This window comes from Panthera tigris, chromosome X (assembly GCF_018350195.1).
Source record: "Panthera tigris isolate Pti1 chromosome X, P.tigris_Pti1_mat1.1, whole genome shotgun sequence".
Classification (NCBI taxonomy): domain Eukaryota; kingdom Metazoa; phylum Chordata; class Mammalia; order Carnivora; family Felidae; genus Panthera; species Panthera tigris.
In genome coordinates, this window is record NC_056677.1 from 26,689,570 (window position 1) to 26,709,013 (window position 19,444).

A 19,444-nucleotide genomic window follows, 5' to 3' on the forward strand; every position below is an offset into this window, starting at 1 on the left:
ACTCAGTCCATTTTTACAGAGTCCCCGCTACGTACGAGGCACTTGGCAAAGTGCTGGCACAGAATGCGGTAAGCAGACACAGTTCCTGCTACTTTGCATTTGAGTCTCTGAGGATATTTTTCAATGAGCACATCTAACATTCCAGCATTAAAAATCAATCGACTGCTGTCTAGTGAACACACATTATGGGCTTAGCCCCATACTCGGTATTTACAGGCAGGGCTGGAACAGGATGGGGTGGGGTGGAGGAAGACGTCCTAACAGGTCCCGTGCCTTTAGGCACAGTCAAGTTGAGTAGAGTTTAGTCAAAGGGCTGGTCACAAAGGTCTGTGCAGGGTGTAGGGAGATCACAAGGGATAATGTTAATAAGAACAAGGGGCTGTTAGCATCCCTAGGTCTGAGGGACAAGGAGGGAGAGCCATTATTGGATTAGAGTGCGAGTGGGAGAAAGAGGAAGCAGGAGCAGGAAAGGGAAAGGAGGAAGAGAGGAAGAGAGAGGGGGTGAGAGGGAGGGAGACAAGAGAAAGAGGAGAGAGAGAGGATAAGGGCCAGAGCTGTGGGAACCAGGACAATGGAAGCCATATTGCTGCAACGCCCCAGCAGCAAACACGGAGACAAGGATGTACGTTGAGGTAGCTTGGGCTGTAATTCAAGGAAGCCCCGGTGCAGGAACTGGTAAAGGATGCGGGACTGCTTTGGGGACCCGGGGTCCCCCTGTAGGTGAGGACGTCAGCCCAGAAGACGCTCCAGAGTTGTCCCCCTCCGGCCGCCTCTAGGTGAGCGGCGAAGGAAGTGGAGTATTTATTTACTACTGCTTGAGGGCTACTCCTGGAGTATGGAGGGGGGAGCTCATTACCTCTCTGGCCTGCCACTTGGGCTTCGTGGGCAAGTTCCTATGGACAGAGAAAGCCTTGAGGGCAGAGTCACAGGTGTGTGTAGTTGGAAGGCTAGGTTCGGGGTGCCTGGGCACGGTGGGTTCCAGAGGGCACATGAGCAGGGCCCTGACAGCTAATGCTACAGAAGATACGTGCTAAGAATGACCGAGTAGAAAGAGAGGAGAAGTCTGGGGTCCTGTGACTATGTAGTCACTATTCCAGCAGGCCCCAGGCTCTGAGCTGTCAGCAGAGAACCTGAGGCGGGGCTCAGGCTCACTAACTGACATCACGACCCGAGCCAAAGTTGGATGCTTAACCGACTGAGCCACCCAAGCGCCCCTCTCTGGATTTCTATGTGAGAACGTTATACAGCCCTGCTTGGGATAAGCCTCTGTTATTTGAGTTTTCCGTTTCACGTGGCCAATCCTGCTTCTGACCCAGTCACTCCCACCCGTGCGGACCATCTGTGTCTGCTCACATCATTCCTGGCTCCCATTTTAAGTGGCTGAACAGCATTCCGTTCACGGCTGTACCGTGATTTATTGAAGAAATCCCCTCTTTGGGAAAATTTAGATTGTTTCCAGTTTTTCACTGTTGTAAGTAAGGCTGCAATGAACATCTCTGCAGATAAATCTTTGCACACAGTTTTGTCAATTTTGTTAAGCAGAATTCCTCGAAATATATTTATTTCATTGAAGGCTATGAACATGTTAAAGGCATTTTATACAAATTACACTCCTGCCAGCAGGAGTCTTTCTTTATTGATCCAGGTAGAAAGGGAAAAATCCATTTTCTGCTGGTCAATGGCAGTTAGTCGGTATAATTCTTAAGGCACATTAGATATACTGCCTGATACGGATTATTTGAGAATAGGCCTCTCGCACCCCTTCACTCCATGATAGACTGTAGACTTTTTGAGTTCAGGGAGGCACTCAGCTCATCGGCTTTCTGTCTCAAAGCCCAGCCCAGCATCTTGAGACATATGTGGATCAAGGAGAAAGTGGCTAGAACAGAGATTCCGGAGGAATAGATTTAATTCCTGACTCCACCATCACTCCCTGATCTTAAGCAAGCCTTGTTTTGTCCCTGAGCTTTATTTATTTTATATGAAAAATAGGCATAATGATATCTCCCTTGCAGAAATACCGTCAGGATAAAACGAGAAAATGGATATGAAATTGCTTTGCAAAATGTTAATTACCATACAAATAATGTTTATAATCACACACCTATGGGATGTTGTCTGAATGACAGTAATTCTAGAATTAATCTCCCTGCCTCAACCAAGCAGCAGTTGTCTTCACCCCTTGCATCCACTCCTAACTACTAGTAATGTGCCTCACACAGGATCAAGTGGGGCGGACAGAGATGCCTTTGAACACTAACTGCCTGGGCTTATGGGACATCGTTCTATCTCTTTGCCTAGACCAATGGCACCTGCCCAACAGATCCTTCATTCTTGGGTAGACCGTGTGTCCGTTATTCCTCAGCATGAATGATGAATCGATTAGTCCCTATTTGATACAATGGGAAAGAGAAGGCCAGAGGACGTTCTACAATCAGAGGATTATGCTGACAAAAAGATAAGAACGGTGTTCTATGGAATGGAGGCAGGGGGGTGGAGTTCAATAGGTTGTTCCTAGCTGAATGTGGCATCCACTCAAAGCGAGAAATCGCACATGACTCTCTCCTTCTAAGAGATAATTATGAGGCCACGGGGCGTTTCAGTGGCAGAAAAGATAAGCTGGAGGGCGAATTTCAGATCAATTACATATTTAGGTTAAAATATTTGGCAGGTGGATCTTTTCACCGAAGCTCAGGTGAAAGGACAAGACTAAGCGTTAGATGGGAGCTGGAGCTATAAAGATCACTGGACCCCTGCAGGCAAGGAGACTGTTAAAAGAAAACCGTACCCTGGGAAGTGGCCCATCATGGTGGCACCACTGAAAAAGCCTCCGAAGAAAAACGATACAGAAATGAGAACAAAGTAGGGTGAAACATCAGAAAGACAGCCAGCCGGGTGGTGAGATATTGTGAGCACCAGTGGGTTCCAGTGCACTAAGGGGAGAGAAGAGGAAGGTGTATTTGGTCACAAGATCACTGGTGATCCCAAGAGGGCAATTTCACAAGAGCACTGAAGGTAAATGGAGACGACCATTACTCTCTCCTGTTCTGTAAACCAGCCCACTCCATTCACTTATTTACGGAATTTGCTTAGCGTCCCCTCTAAAACCTCAAATCACACGAAAAACTTATTTCCGCCTGTTTTCACTTCCGAAGGTCATAATCAAGATTATAGGAAAGGGCTCAAGGTTTCATGTAGTTATCAATGCTGAATGTAGGTGTATGCGCCTATCATTTTTCCCCACTGGGATTGCTTTCTGTATGATTTCTCTTTTCTTCTGAGGGGACGCATATAGTTCCCGAAGCAAGAGTAAGTTTTCTGTCATTTAACCGAAAGGCCAAGTTAAATTTAACACCGTTGCAAACATTAAATTAAAATAAGAATAGCGCCGCATATGTCTGGATCATATATCAAAAGTAAAGATTCAATGAAAACTTTAAGATCACTTACTGAACTTTCAAAGATGGGCAGATTTTCCATAAAGATTTCAACAGCAGAGACAGATGGGCTGCATTCCAGAGGGGAAGGTCACCAGAGTGATGAATGAGACCTCTAATGTCTGCCATAGCTGTGAAAATCTTTACGGCTAACTAAAATTCCTCACGAATAACAACCTGTAAATATTCTATGAGCTGTCAGGCAGGTAACACCGAGCTCGGAGACCAAAGCACACGGCGAACAGAATACCACGCCATGGGCTTTGCCGGCAGACGGCCACGTCATTTAGAGTATCAGGCTTACACGTGATCTGGGGAGTCAGGAGTTCCTACTAAACTACTTGCCGAGGCGCCTGAGTTGCAAAGACAAACATACCCAAGGGTTGCTGGCTTCACAGTCCTACAAAATCTCATAACCGATATTTGGTAGGGTTGCTCCTGAAAGAAAGGCTCCTTCCAACTGACTTACATGAAACTCCAAGAAACTTCATTGTCATTATCAGGACAGTGAGAAGGAAAGAAACCCAAGGCCAGCTACAGGAGGACAGGTGTTTATATCAATAGGGTCACGGCTGAGTTCCGCTCATGGAATTTCTGACTGCTTCTGAACAGAAGGGCCCGACTGTGTTACCACAGAACTTTCCCCCCGGGGTAAAGGTGCCTACGGTCTCCAGGCCATCTGGGTTAAGCCAGGTTACTAACAAGTCACTGCGATATTGCCAGGTGCCTTTAGTGTCTCTCCAGATGTGCTTTTAAAAGACGGCAGGCAGTCAACACCGTTTGCTGAATGCTCTCTGTGTGAAGGGTATCGTATTAGGCACCAGGGAAATTTCAAGGAACGTACAATTTGAAACCGAAGCCAGTAGGGAGCAACTCGGATATTAAAAACCAAATGACTGTAGATGAGATGCACATCCATTTAGAAAGCAAAAGGGAGAAAGAGCTAAGGATATGATAAAAATTAAAGCCAAAAGGAAGGGGGAGAGATTCCGTTTTGATCCTAACGCTTTCCTGCGTTGTGAATCAATTAACCATCCGTGCTTCAGCCATAGCTTCATGGCAAGCTTCCCGGCCCCTTGACCTTGGGCGTAGCCATGTGACTCGCTTTGGCCAATGGGGCGTTAGCAGACATGATATGAACAGAGGCTTGTGCTCTTGTGCTCTGGGGATCTGCCAGGAGTACGTGCCCCAGGTGGCCTCTGATCCTTCGGTGGGTCTCCACACCCGACATATAGAGAAACAAGCGGAATGGAACTAGCAGCCTGGAGCGAAACGCGGACGACCTTCAACCTGCAGCCCGCAGCCAAACTTCCCAGTCGAACTTTATCTAGATATCTGAACCGCAGTTGACCCGTAGACCTATAAACACGAGAAGAGCAACTTTCTATTCTCATATAGGAGGAAGGGAGGGGCAGCGGGAGGGGGAGAAAGAGAAGGAGGGGTGGCGGGGGGAGAGAGCGAGGTAAAAGAACATCAAAGAGGTGAAAGAGGACAAAAAGATTCCCAAGCGGAGGTCTCCCCGGATCAGTAGCCACATCCTCCACCATCACCCCAAGATAAATGCAGGTTACCCACTTTAGTCTTTGCCGTGGACACAGGCGGTTGCCGCTCCCTAGTTCCTGGAACCCCTTCTCTGAAGCTGATAACCTGCAAGGGTTCCGAGTCTAAACTGGAACGTTATTAAACTTGTCCAGTCTGTTTTCTCTGCTATGAAAGAGAGACAGTAATACTCTTCCTTCTAGAGGTTTGTTGTGGATATTACAGAGGTGAGCCCACGGAAAATGCTTCCTTCGTGCAAAGGGCCAAAAGTGCTCCATTTTTTTGGATTCCTATCCCTATCCCTATCATCATCATCATCAGCAGCAGCAGCATCATTAGCGTAGTGAGTCATCAGGGTATTTATCCCATGAACCAACTTTCCCGCCAGTGTGAAGAATCCTAGGGGAACCGGGCCAATGAGAGCCTGTGGTCCTAGAGCGAAAGTGACTGTTGACCGCTAAAGCGTGGGCCTAGGCAACAGCTCCCAGCAAATAATCCCTCTTCCCCGCCCCCGCCCCCCCTTTCCGGCCTTTTTCGTCCTCTTCAAAAAATTTTATGCGGTTCTCAGAGGAGTACAGCGTGAGAGGAGACAAATCCTTTTGCCATTCTGATGCTGGTGTCACCTATGAAAGTCAACCGTGTGTCATCATTTTACGCTAGTAATTGTTTAGGAATTCAAAACAAATAGCTAAGTATTTTTAGAAAGACATAGAACAAGACATTTTCGTTTTAATTTCTATTTTTGCTTCTGAGTTTTAAATTTCATGTGACCAAACTTACTATCTTTTTTTTCCATAACTAAATAAATAAACGTGTGGCTGGTTCACGTTAGAGGAATTATCTGATCTTGTTGAAGACATAAGCCTTGTTGTCCTGTATTTTGCCTTAAGATAGCAAGGGTTCTGGTGAGCTTTTGGGTTGGGCTCCAGGAGTAACTAAAGATTGGGTTCAAAACTTTCCCTCTTCCCCTGCCACCCTTTTAATACATGTATCTGCTCCAGACCTCCTGGACCAAATCTTTTGAATCAGTCCCTCTCCCTTGCTAGCTGGCCTCGGTCAAGGTCTGCAATAGAAGCTCTCGCTTTTTACCTTTTGAGAATAAATACCCCTGTCCTTAACTCACACCATAAATGAGCTCATGCCATTCTATTCCTCCTCTAAATTTTTCCTAGACATTTCCTGCTCAGATTTTCTCTTTCCAAGTCAAATTGTCCCCATGTTGACTAATCCTTCAATTATTCTCTCTTGTCTGCCTATTTCTAGCTCATTAAAACATTAGCACTCTCTAAAACCTATATTTATATTCATTATACATACATAAGAAATCCCTTTCTGGACAAAAGGGCTATAAGGAGGCTACATGTAAAATTGGAAAGGGGGATATTCATCATATCAGAATACATCTTGTGAACCTTGCTAAGTGAAAGCAATCAGGGGCCAAGCAATCAGAAGCATTGTTTGCTAGATTCCTCTCGGATGAAACATTCTCTACCTTGGATTTGCATGTAGCTTCGGAGACAATGTGCATTAACTCTAGTTGTGATGTTGCGATTTATGCGATATACATTGGCTCCCTGCCAACGCAGTTGAGCGGGAACTGTAGTGCCTGGCTCACAGTTCCCAAGACCCTTGGAATTTCCTGGGTGGAGAGCAATGAAGGTATGTCTTGTTACGTTAATGAGGTGACTTTTGGAAGGCACCAGAGGATGGGCCTCTGGTGATCCAACCTCTTCATTAGAGGGTCAGAACTTGCAGTCCCCACCTCTCCCCAACCCCTGGGGAGGTGGGAAAGGAAAGAGGCCGGAGGGTGACTCAACTGCCAATGGCTGATGATTTGATCAATCATCAGTCTGTAATGAAGCCTCCATAAACCCCCAAAGGACAAGGTTTGCAGAGCTTCCGGGTTGGAGATGTGGGGAGAGCGGCTCACCTGGGGAGGCCACGCAAGCCCCACGCTTCCCGTCCACCTCTTTCATGGGGGTGATCCTGAGTTACGTTTCTTTGTGATAAACTGGTGATCTTGGGAGTGAAATGCTTCTCTCAGTTCGGGGAGTACCTCTAGCAAATTAATCAAAGCTGAGGAGGAGGTCCTCGGCCCCTCTGGTTTAGTCAGTCTGCTCAGAAGAGGTAGAGGTGACGATCTAGATTTGCGACTGTCTGAAGTCCAAGGAGGAGGCCGTGGAAATCTCCAGTCTAGAGCTGGTTGGTCAGAAACACTGGTCAGAAGCTGGCTTGTGACTGGTGTCTGGAGTGGGCAGGGTGGGTCGTGGGGGGGGGGGGACAGTCTTGTAGGACTGCACTCTTAACCTGTGGAATCTGACGCTCTCTACGGGTCGGTAGTGTCGGAATGGAGTTGAGTTCTAGGACCTGCTGGTATACGAGAATTGCTTGGTGCTGTGTGGGAAGTACCCCCCTCCGTGGAAATTGGGCTCATTTACTAGTCTGTAGAGAACATCTCATTTTGCTTCCCGTAGAATTAATTCCTCCTTCCTCTCTACTTGTACCACTCCTATCTATCACGACTACAGAAGGTCATGATTTCTTTTCCTTACGGGTCTTTCTTTTTTGTTTAGAACTTGAGCATCCCAAGGCCAGGATTCTGTCTATTCCAAGGGCCTAGTGTTTGTTAACGAGTATATGAATGAATGCTACAGGCATAGTGAGTCAGATCGTGTCGCTTCCTAGCTCAGAACCCTCCTGAGTCTTCCCTTCTCAAAAAGAAATTTCAAAGGTTTTTAACCATAGTTGCCAAGACCCTACCTGGCCTGGATCTTGGTCGCTCAAGGACCACCTTATGATTCACCACCTTGCTTCCTCAGCTTCAGTCTTACTACACTCCTTGTTGTTCCTGAAACCCCACCATGCTTGCTCTCACGTCAGCGTCTTCACATTTATGGTTTCCGCTGCCTGGAACCCTGTTTTGTCTCCCTCCCCACCCCAGTATGTGCCTGGTTTGTTTCCTCGCTTCTCCATCCAAATGCCACCCCCATGACCACCACACTCGAACCCACAAACTGTGAGATCGCGACCTGAGTCGAAATCAAATTTGGACGCTCAATGGACTGAGCCACCCACGCGCCCCTTATTCTTCTTAATTAAACTTCTCATGACCTGACTGCTTTCTCCTATTCAAGTGTAACCTCCGTGAGAGAGTTTTTCTTTTATCTACTACTGTTTCCCCAGTATCGAGAACAGAGTTTAACCTATACTAGTCATTGAAGAGACTAGGTGAATGACACAATGAATCAATTCTCAGCTGGCTGAAAATAAAGCGAAGCTCCTCATTTCTTCAGGACATTAGACCAGGCTCTAGACTCAGTTCTTTCCTATTGTATGAGAGAGGGAATAATCTTTAGACTGCCCAGTTATTCATTCAATCAAGCCATATCCTGCACTTCTCTGCAAGATGTTGGATGCCTGATGTTAAAAAAAAAAAAAAGGAACTCCTGCCCTTTACCCTTCTGGCGCTCACACTCCAACCCATTTCCTTTTATGATCTATTTTATCGACTATCCTTCATTCTAACTCTTGTCTGTCATTGGTATGCATGCTGCCGAACTTCAGGTGTAAGGCAAGAGGCTGATGTAATTTTATGCTGTTCTTGAAGTCCTTACCCATTAATGGAGGTCATGAGGTCGGGCATCTGAAATAATGATCATCACTACATACACTGGGCAAAATCATCAACCTCATAAGGAAAGGTAAGAATAAATCAAATCACCCAGTGGCCAGAATGAGCCTATCATAATGCCTTTTCCTCATATACTTTGAAATTCCTGTCAGTCACGTTGTCCCCTAACAGATGGGGTTCCCTAGGAAACAGCCTCTAAGACAAAGTTTAGAGAGCGGGATATTTAGTATGCTGTGCCCTTGAGCTCAACGCCTGAGGAAGGGAGAAGAAAGGAACCACGAATGGCAACCGGGAAAAGGCAAGCTAGGATTCAGGCCCAGTGAGTCTCCATTAACTTCACTGGAGTTCCTGAAGTAGAATGCTAGAGTTCTCCCGAGTTGGGCCCAAACGGCCAGGTCGTTACACTCCTGCATCCGTCAGGACCTGCCCGTGGAAGGGGTGTGACCTTGGGGGAGACAGCTGAAGCAATTCCCAAAAGGACAGACGGCTGAAGGTTGTCTGCTGAGGACACTCCTCCTTGTTGCGTCAGACGTGGGAGTTTAGAAAAGTAGCTTCAAGTGATTCCTCAGTCGGAGGCCATTCTACTTGGTGTCCCTTGTGACTCGACTGCTATGGCCACACACTGTCCAGGAGTTAGGGATACGGGAGTGGAAGGGACAACTTTGCCTTTCGGAGGGCATGCGACAACATCCGGAGGCATTTTTGGTGGTCACAACCGAGAGAGTGGGTACTACTGTTGCGTAGCGGGGAGAGGGCAGGGATGTTGCTAAACACCCTACCATGTACAGCCCAGTCCCCACAACGAGGAGTTGTCCGGAGTGCCCAGGTCAAGAAAGCCTGGTTTCGATATAAATAGACAGTAAACACCTGACCAAATCAGACTCTCTTTCTTGGCGAGTTTGATTGTAACATATATAGAAAAGTTAAGAGGGTGGGAAGGTGGGGAGTGAAACGAAAAGGGAGACGACTTAAAGAAGAAAACTGAAGTCATAAGGCCGGAGAAACCGTGAGTAAGGACAGGGCAGAGAGGAGAGAGAAGCCACAATGCCGTGGTCGTGTGGAGTCCACAGCGGCAAAGCGCATGGAGAGAGACGCAAACACTGTTCGTGGTGACTGCCATTCCCTGTCCTTCCTAATGTTTGCAGGTGTCCCCCGATCACCTAAGCCCATGTCCTCTGCCTGCAGCTCCAAGGAGGCAAAGCCCCTCTGCAGTGGACTGCAATCAAGAGGGTCACTCTTGCTGAGATCTGAAAGTATACTGAAAAATTCAAGAGAATGGGTTTTAAAGCAGGTGCAGTTTATGCCAGTCCACAAAAGAACAAAATGCCTCTGTCCTCACCTCAAAGTTCTCGCCACCAAGTATTTTGTAATCCCATGCTGGGTGCGCTCTGAAAATGGAAAACATCCAAATGGAAAAATGAAAGTAATGATTTTTGCCCACAGGGATGGGATTCCACCATTTCTGTGTTGCAAAGCTTTGTATTTGGGGACAGATGACAAAACGGTACCCTAGGCCAAACTCACAAACGCCTTCATTTTCCAGGGAGTGTAAAAATATACCTTTCAGAGCCTGCATTCCACTGAAATAGTGCCCATGTGTCATGAAACTGATTTAGGACTCTGGGGCTGGTCCCGGTGCCCTAGGTCCCCATGAGGCCCAGAGACGTCTGTTGTGATGAGGAAGACAGAATAAGAAAGAAGACAAATATTTGCTTCATCTCTGCCCTGCCATCTGACTAACTCCCGGGTACGTGGGGGAGCGCCGGGGGGAGATGAAGCCATTGAACTCCACAGTCACATTTTGCATGGGTAGCATCATCAAGTCTGGGAGGAGTTGAGGCTGCTGGTGCCCCCTTCAGGGCCCAGAGAAAAAGATTTTGAGGAAAAGAGCTTAATCATCATCACTGTGCTTTTCGTGGACATCTGAAAGGCTAGCTTTGAACTCATGGAGGTGTCACCAGCATCACTGCTAAGTTAGAAGGCATCTGTCCCGAACTCCCAACACTCGCGACAGCATGTGATGACTGAAGAAATCGGCCCAAATTATTTGGCCCTGAGATTTTTCCCTGATAGGGAGCTTTGGGCTGAAAATCGTCTCATACTCAGGCTGCCAGCTTCTTCCTGACTTTTATCATGATGGCTTCTTTAAGCCTATCTGTAGCTTTAAATTATTGGCCCGCTCGTATTTCAAATTCATCCATCCCCGGAGGACAACGGTAGCAGTGTTGAGTGAAATATCAGCAAGTATTAGATGTGCTTAACGCATTTTCCCCCACCTTCTTTATGAAGCGTGTGACTAGGAGAAGGCGGGCAGTGGGATGGTGGGGGGAGGGGGCGGGTACAGGGATGAAAGTTTGGCACCTGTCAGGATGGAAACAAACTTCTCAGTCCTACGTAGCAAGGGGAAACGGTAACGGCTTGGGGTGCTTTAACGAGATAAGAGTTGACCAGGGATTTGATTAAGAAACTTCAGATGATGAAGCCTAGAAGAAATAAGTGATCAAGTCTTTGTTTTTACAGTGCCTCATCATCTGAGAACAAGAAGATCACTCAATGAAGCACACAGTGTTTAAATTCAGAACAAATAGTAAAAAGGAAATCCGTCTTACGGAGTTCCACAGCCATCAAGAGAGTTTAATACTGCGAGAGGTCAGTGGGTTAAAAGCTAGAGAATAAAAATCTTTACCATTATTGTTTTTTTTTTCCGTTAGCAAAGTAATACATGCTTATTATAAAAACATCTGCAAAGGTAAAAAGAAAGAAAAACACAATAGCTCTTTGCATTTTGATGTATTTTCTTTCCAGTCTTGTCTTTATGTATCCTCTTCTGTTGTTTCTATTTTATTTTCTAATATAGCTACGATCATGCCGTAATTTAGAAGTGCGCTTTATCTCGTAATATATTACAGGGCACAGGAGACTTTTATAAAAAGGACCATGTCAAGTTCTCAATGCTATTAGTCGTTGCTCAGAGGCAACATGAAAGGTCACGTTATTTATTGAGGGTCTACTATGTGACAGTCGCTATGCTAAATCTCATGCCACTGTGTATGAGCAGTGTCAGGACCAAATTTACCTCGTCTTCTTTTGGGTATAAAACATAATTCACTCTGTAAATGATTTTATTGAACATCTACCAAGTACAGATACCATGTTAGGTGCTGGAGAATATAAAACCATCCTGTCCTTGCAGAGATTAGGGTCTACTCGTTGATTATTCATCCATTCATGAGTTACACAAATGACAATTGAGCTCTTATAATACAGAAAACACTGCCCTTAGATCCATGAAAAATACCTTCAGGAAGGAGAGAAACTAGTTACACACAATTAAAAACAGGACAATGAATGACACTTTCATGTCTAGTTGGACTCTAACAGGCAGATGAGAAGTTATACCGTTAAATTGACAGTCACAAAGACACTATGCTAATGCTAAAGCTAACGCTAATACCAATCACTTATACATCACTATGTGCTACGTGCTATTCTATATATTTTACATATATATATGATTTATATATATATAAATTTACATATATACACAATTTACGTATATATACACATATATATACAATTTACGTATATATACACATATATATACGATTTACGTATATATACACATATATGTGATTTATATATAAATAAATAATATAATAATGTATATTTATATATATACGTATATATACGATTTGATATGTATATATCAATATATATAAATATATATAAATATATATAAATATATATGTAAATAAATATACATAAATATATATATAAATATATATATAAATATATATACATAAATATATATATATAAATATATATATATAAATATATATATATATATTGCAGGTGTCCCCGATCACCTAAGCCCATGTCCTCTGCCTGCAGCTCCAAGGAGGCAAAGCCCATCTGCAGTGGATATATATATATATATATATATATATATATATAAATATATAAATATATATAAATAAATATATAAATATATATATAAATATATATAAATATACATACATATATATAATATATATAAATATATATATGTATATTCATATATATGTCTATATACGATTTGATATGTATATATATATAAATATACACGTGTATATATTTATATATATATACACGTGTATATATTTATTTATGTATATATATTTATATATATATATTTATATATATATACACGTGTATGTATTTATTTATATATATATATACACGTGTATATATTTATATATATTTATTTATACACGTGTATATATATATATTTATATATAATCGTATATATATATATATATATATATATATATATATATACGATTTGATCCTCACTATAACCCTGTAAGATAATATTGCCGTACTTCACTGAATTCAAAACTTCACTGGACGTTAGACGCACTCTGATTCTGATTTCAGGGCTTTTATAACTTGGTGGGAGGGACCATGTCTTACATGTGACGAAACGTTACTATTATCCCCATTTTACAGATGAGGATAAAGAGACTGAGTATCTGACCAGCACTTGAACCTAGTCAGCTTAATGCCAGAGTCTTAACCCACATCCCGAGGGAGACAACACCTGGCCCCGAGGCATCCGGAGAAAAATTCAGGCTCTGTAAATCAACCTAGTGCGGCCCAGACCAAGAGAAACAGAAGAGAGAAATCTGTGGCGGTATCAGAAAAACCAGGCAAGCGCTGGCCTGAGTGTTGTAAATGGTTAAGGCAGTGTGAGATGTGGCTTGTAAGTCCAGAAACTGGGGTCCAGTCCCACATCTATTATAACCGCGCGTGTGACCTTGGTAATGTCATTTCACCTTTCTGCACCTATTCTGTCATGGGTAAAAAGAAGGGTAGGGGTGGCGTCTTTCAGTGTCTTTTACACTTCTTTTGACTGCAACCCACAGAAGGAAAGTATCTTACATTTTGTTGTAGCACACACGTATGCACGCGTGCACTCACGTACCCCCACCCTTAACCGAAACCGAAGTGTCGAAACAATACTTAACCTTGCTTGGGCAATGTACTCTGATATTTTCCAATCTCTTCCATTCCATTAAAAAATTGTTGGTTGCAAGTCATTAAACTGATTTCAGCATTCACTAATGAGTACTAAGAAAACAACTCAGATAGAGTCTCCCTTAGCCTCTCTCCAGTTAGGAAATTCTACAGCATATGGGACTCCTGGGGTGGGGGCGGGAGCCAGAAACCTCAGGAAAGAGAAAGTTGACCCTTTTGCCTTATAAATAACTCATTTTCTTTTTAATTGGACCGTGTTCTTACTACCTTCAGCAGAAAGTTCTCATTATTAAACCATTTGGCGAATACCACTTTAGGGCAAAGATTCCTATACTATGTTCCATGACATGTTTAGTGAGAAATTAATTGGTATGCCTGAAAAAGGCTTCCATAGTCACGTAAGTAGGGAGAAGAGCTACTGACTTTTTCCTCCTCTTAGCGTTTCGATGTATATTAAAGGCTGCAACAATTCCAACAAAAAAGAAACTTTCTCATCTTTATAAGCTAGTTTTTCCAATCTTATTGACCACAAAACTCTTTTTTCAAGGAAGAGTTACTAACATCATACAGAACATTAACGTTCTTAGGAACGTGGCTTGGAAAATGCTACTCTGGGGAATTCTACGACTGGTAAAATATTTTAAGTTTTAAAATCCCAGTTAGTTAACATACAGCTTAATATTAGTTTCAGGTGTACAATATAGGGATTTAACACTTCCATACATCTCTCCTCATCCCAAGTGCCCTCCTTAAGCCTCATCACCTATGTAACCCAGCGCCCCCTTCTCCGCACCACCCCCCCCGGAACCTCCTCTCTGGTAACCATGTTTGTTCTCTATAGTTAAGAGTCTGTTTCTTGATTCGTATCTCTCTCTTTTTTCCCCTTCGCTTGTTTGTTTTGTTTCTTAAACTCCACATCTGGGTGAAATCATATGGTACGTGTCTTTCTCCGACTGACTTATTTCTCTTAGCATAATACTCTCTAGCTCCATCCGTGTGGTCGCAAATGGTAAGATTTCGTAGAACGGGTAAAATCGTAAGGCAACTCTGAGTTCTTTTCACTGTTACAGAAAAATTTCTACCTTTATTCACATATATAGTTACCCTTGGTTATGTAAAATTTAGAATAGAAGCTCAGAGAACTGAGAAAATTGACGCAAAAAAAGAGCTCTTTTTTTTTTTTTAAAAAAGTTCTTTTTTTTTTTTTTTAAGGTTTTAAATTCTTGAAGATAAAGGATGGACAATTTTCAGAGTACTATGTCAATAAATACTAGAGTACTTTCTTGATATTGACATATGAAGACATGGGCACTAGTATATGTATCAATGCCAACAGTGTGATTAAAAATTCTATACAAATTTAATAAATTACATGTATAAATTTATATGATTTTTAAAAATCAAGGTAGTAGAACTTCTCCCTTTTCTTGGTTTAAGTTGCCAAAGTCAATTAAAAGTGGTAGAATATTGGGGCTCCTGGCTGGCTCAGTTGGTGGAACATGCAACTCGTGATCTTGGGGTCATGAGTTCGAGCCCCACATCAGGTGTAGAGATTACCTAAGATCTTTTTTTAAAAAAGTGGTAGAATATTAAAGCTGGAATTAAAGGCAAGCTAGTGTCTAGCAATGGATAAGGGTCAGATTTTACAATGTTTTTCTCTTCTCATTTCTCTCAGATCTAAGATAAAAGAAACAACTTCTTTAACAAGTAGAGATTGGGGTACCAAAGAAGAAACACTGAATACTTTTCTTTAGTAAAAGCCTGCCTCTCTCTACTGATAAAAAAAAAAAAAAAAGACAGCTGGTAATGTAATTTTCAAAGGGGAATGCGTGTGTGTGTGTGTGTGTGTGTGTGTGAGAGAGAGAGAGAGAGAGGGAGAGACAGATGAAGGGAGGAGAGAAATGGACAGGGAGAATAAGAGAGACAGAGATGGCGAGCATGTTTGCGGCCACAATGAGCGGCTCATCTTCACTTCTCTTTGTAATTTCTAAGTCTCAAAGACTTAGTATTATTATTATTCCTAGTAACTTGGAAGCCAGTTAGACATCTACCAAGTCAAATTCATTTACTATGACCTTAGTGGTATTTTTTTTTCAAACATATTTTTATTTGTTTTAGGGGAAAAATGGTTGTGCTTTCAGTGAACACAATTTTTTTTTTTTTTTTTTTAGATTGTATTTTATTTTATTTTATTTTATTTTATTTTTTTTAATATATGAAATTTACTGTCAAATTGGTTTCCATACAACACCCAGTGCTCATCCCAAAAGGTGCCCTCCTCAATACCCATCACCCACCCTGCCCTCCCTCCCACCCCCCATCAACCCTCAGTTTGTTCTCAGTTTTTAACAGTCTCTAATGCTTTGGCACAATTTAACAGCAAATAAGTGACTTGGGTGAGGGCCCTGCCTCAGATACGGTTTTGACGGGGCACCCAATTTCTCGAGCAGATTTCTAGAGGTCAGTGTGGCAGCACATATCAAAAGCCTTACCGATGTAAACATCCTTTTACAGAGCAGTTCTGTTTTTAGGAATTTATCTTGTAGAAAGAATAGGAGATATTTCCAAAGGTGTATAAAGGATGTTACTCACAGTGTTGGATAGCATAGTGAAAAATCTGAAATAACTTTCCTGATGAGTAATTAAGAATTGTCTTGGTAAATCTGGTAGAGAATACTGCCCAGACATTTAAAAAATTATTCTGTAGAGGAATATTTAAGCACACATAAATATTTTTATTATAGTATATATTATATATATACATATATACATATATAAAATACTATATACTATATATATAATACTATATACTATACATATAATACTATATATATACATATATAATACTATATACTATATATATAATACTATATACTATACATATAATACTATATATATACATATATACATAATACTTCATATATATAGTATATAATATATATATTTATATATATTAAAGCAGGTCACAAAATGTTCATGTGTTTTTATCCCTGTTTGGTTTAAAAAGAAAAGTATCTACGGGGCACCTGGGTGGCTCAGTCGGTTAAGCGGCCGACTTCGGCTCAGGTCACGATCTCGCGGTCCGTGGGTTCGAGCCCCGTGTCGGGCTCTGTGCTGACAGCTCAGAGCCTGGAGCCTGTTTCCGATTCTGTGTCTCCCTCTTTCTCTGACCCTCCCCTGTTCATGCTCTCTCTCTGGCTCAAAAATAAATAAATGTGAAAAAAAAAAAAGAAAAAAAAAGAAAAGTATCTAAAGTATAGAAAGCACACTTTTTATAGTGGTTATCTCCAAGGGGTGAGATGAAGGGTAATTTTTTTTTTCCTGTTTGTACTCTCTGCTTTCCAAAATTTCCTAGAGGGGGCATATATTACCTCTATAACTTAAAAAAAAAAAATGGACAGGGGAGCGCCTGGGTGGCTCGGTCCATTAAGTGTCCAACTCTTGATCGCACTTCAGGTCTTGATCTCAGGGTCAGGAGTCCAAGAAATAAAATAAAATAAAAATGAAAGAGGACGACACAAAGAAACAGTCTTCATTGAGTCTTTAGTCCCACCGTCCTATTTCTCCAATATCCCTTAAACCGAAGTGCTAATGTTTGCTATCCCTAGGCAGAGCTTCTAAGCATATACTGACATTCCACACGAGTAAGAAATTGGTGGCTTGCGGGGCTCGCTCCACTGAGGCAGGGAGATGGGTGTCTTTATGAGCGTCTGTGGCCACCAGCCTGACCTTTGTGGACGTGGGCACTGGTGTGATATTGTTTAAAAGGTGCTCGAATGTTCCACCTGGCCCCTCCCAGTTCTCCCCTCACAGCTCAGAGATTATGGATGGCGTTCTACCAACAGAGACTCATTCCTCAGGCTAATGGCTTTTCACCCTATTAAAATGCAAATAACCCGGGAGAAGTACACATTAAACTCTACCTATCACCTGGGTTAAATAACATATCATTTTCTGAGAAGAGGTTTTAATGGGGAAGACACGGGAATTTGGGTGGGGCAGGCAGAGAGAGAAGACAGGGTGAATCAATGCACATGGTGTTTGAGGAGTAATGAATATTCATAATAGTAATATTTTCGTTTATGGCCTATGAGTCATCTACAAATATGTTACTGCATTTAATCTCAATGAAATCGAAGAGAGTGGCAGTCACCAAGGCGACTTAAGCAGGCCAGTGATTTGGAAGAGTACAGAAGACAAAGTCTGTAGGCTTGGTAATTATGCTAGGCATGCCTACAAGCCACCGTTCCACTTGATTGCGTAAACTCCTTTAACTTGCCCCTGCTTCTTCGGGCCCTTCCTAAGCATGTGCGATACTGTCCAAATAATGACCGTGTGCACAGGGTAAGGCCAGACCCAGTCAGGAAAGTAAGACAGCTTGTTACTTAATACATTATCAGTGTGTAACAAAAAGACAGGACCACCACCTTCTAGGAACTTTTGTTCAAAAAGACAACGGCCAACTGGAGACACACGGAAGCATCCGCTCACATACTTGAAAACGTGAGCAAAGATCTTTTTCCGAACCTATGGAAAATGAAACGGAAAGGAAAGGAAAGGACCAGAACGTGGCAATAAAAGAAGGCAACACAAGATGAAGGGAGGTCACACAGAATTACTTCCTGTCTGTAAAATACATAAATTAAGTAAATGACAGTCCAGTATGGTGATTCATCAGACTTTGGAGCCCACTGGCTTTTGAATCCTGGCTCTGTCAGTCTTGGTGGGACTGTGTGCCTCAACTTCCCCATCTTTATTTTTTTTATTTTTTATTTTTTTTCAACGTTTTTTATTTATTTTTGGGACAGAGAGAGACAGAGCATGAACGGGGGAGGGGCAGAGAGAGGGAGACACAGAATCGGAAACAGGCTCCAGGCTCCGAGCCATCAGCCCAGAGCCCGACGCGGGGCTCGAACTCGCGGACCGCAAGATCGTGACCTGGCTGAAGTCGGACACTTAACCGACTGCGCCACCCAGGCGCCCCCAACTTCCCCATCTTTAAAATGGGTGGAATCATGGCATCTACCTTACGGGCTGGCACGAGGATTAAATTAGTTCATATTCGTAACATTGCCAGGCAGAAAGTAATTGCCTTAAAGTGATGATTAAGCCCTCATACATCCTCATGTATGAACAAGAAATATGTCAAAGTGTTAACAGATCTTAACTCCATGTGGTAGAAATACGGGTTTTGAAATAGAAAAAAAAAAACCCTCAAAACACACATTTTTGTAATCAAAGAAAGAGTGGGAGAAATTAATAACGTGAATCAGAGGAAAACGGGAGGTTGGCAACGTAATAGGTAAAGTTATATTAATAGGATGTTCCAATATTAAACCCTCAGTTAACTAAGGCTGTTCCTCTTAGTATGTTGTAAAACGTACAATATTTATCAATACTACATATGAATAGTATGATTAATGATACAGACACAATGGATACAAAATAGGAAAACTAAAATAAGAAGAATGAATAGAGGTCAAGGATAAATGAGCAGTAAGACTGGTTAGGGAAAGGAAACGTGATAGGCAGCGCTTCTGACTTTGAGGCAGGAAGTATTTAATGAATTATGTAGAGCTAAAGAATTATAGATTCCTAGTAACACATATTGAATTATCCTATCATAATTATATAGCATCGTAATTACCAGCTTATGAAGTGAACTGCTATAAGGAGAACTAAAGACTCAAAAATATTACCAAAGTTAGCACTTGAGCACACACTGCAGGAAACAATTATGCGTTAGCTGAAGCCTGGGCAAAATGATCTAATCGGTCCTCCTCTCCTAACCCTCTGAATTTTCCCACCGAGGTGTATTTCA

At 42.4% G+C, this 19,444-nt stretch overlaps 1 protein-coding gene across 2 annotated transcripts in view; it reads right to left on the reverse strand.

Moving 5' to 3' along the window:
* DMD (dystrophin) overlaps nucleotides 1–19,444 on the reverse strand; it is a 1,614,661-nt gene that overhangs the window by 208,530 nt on the left and 1,386,687 nt on the right. The window lies entirely within an intron of this gene.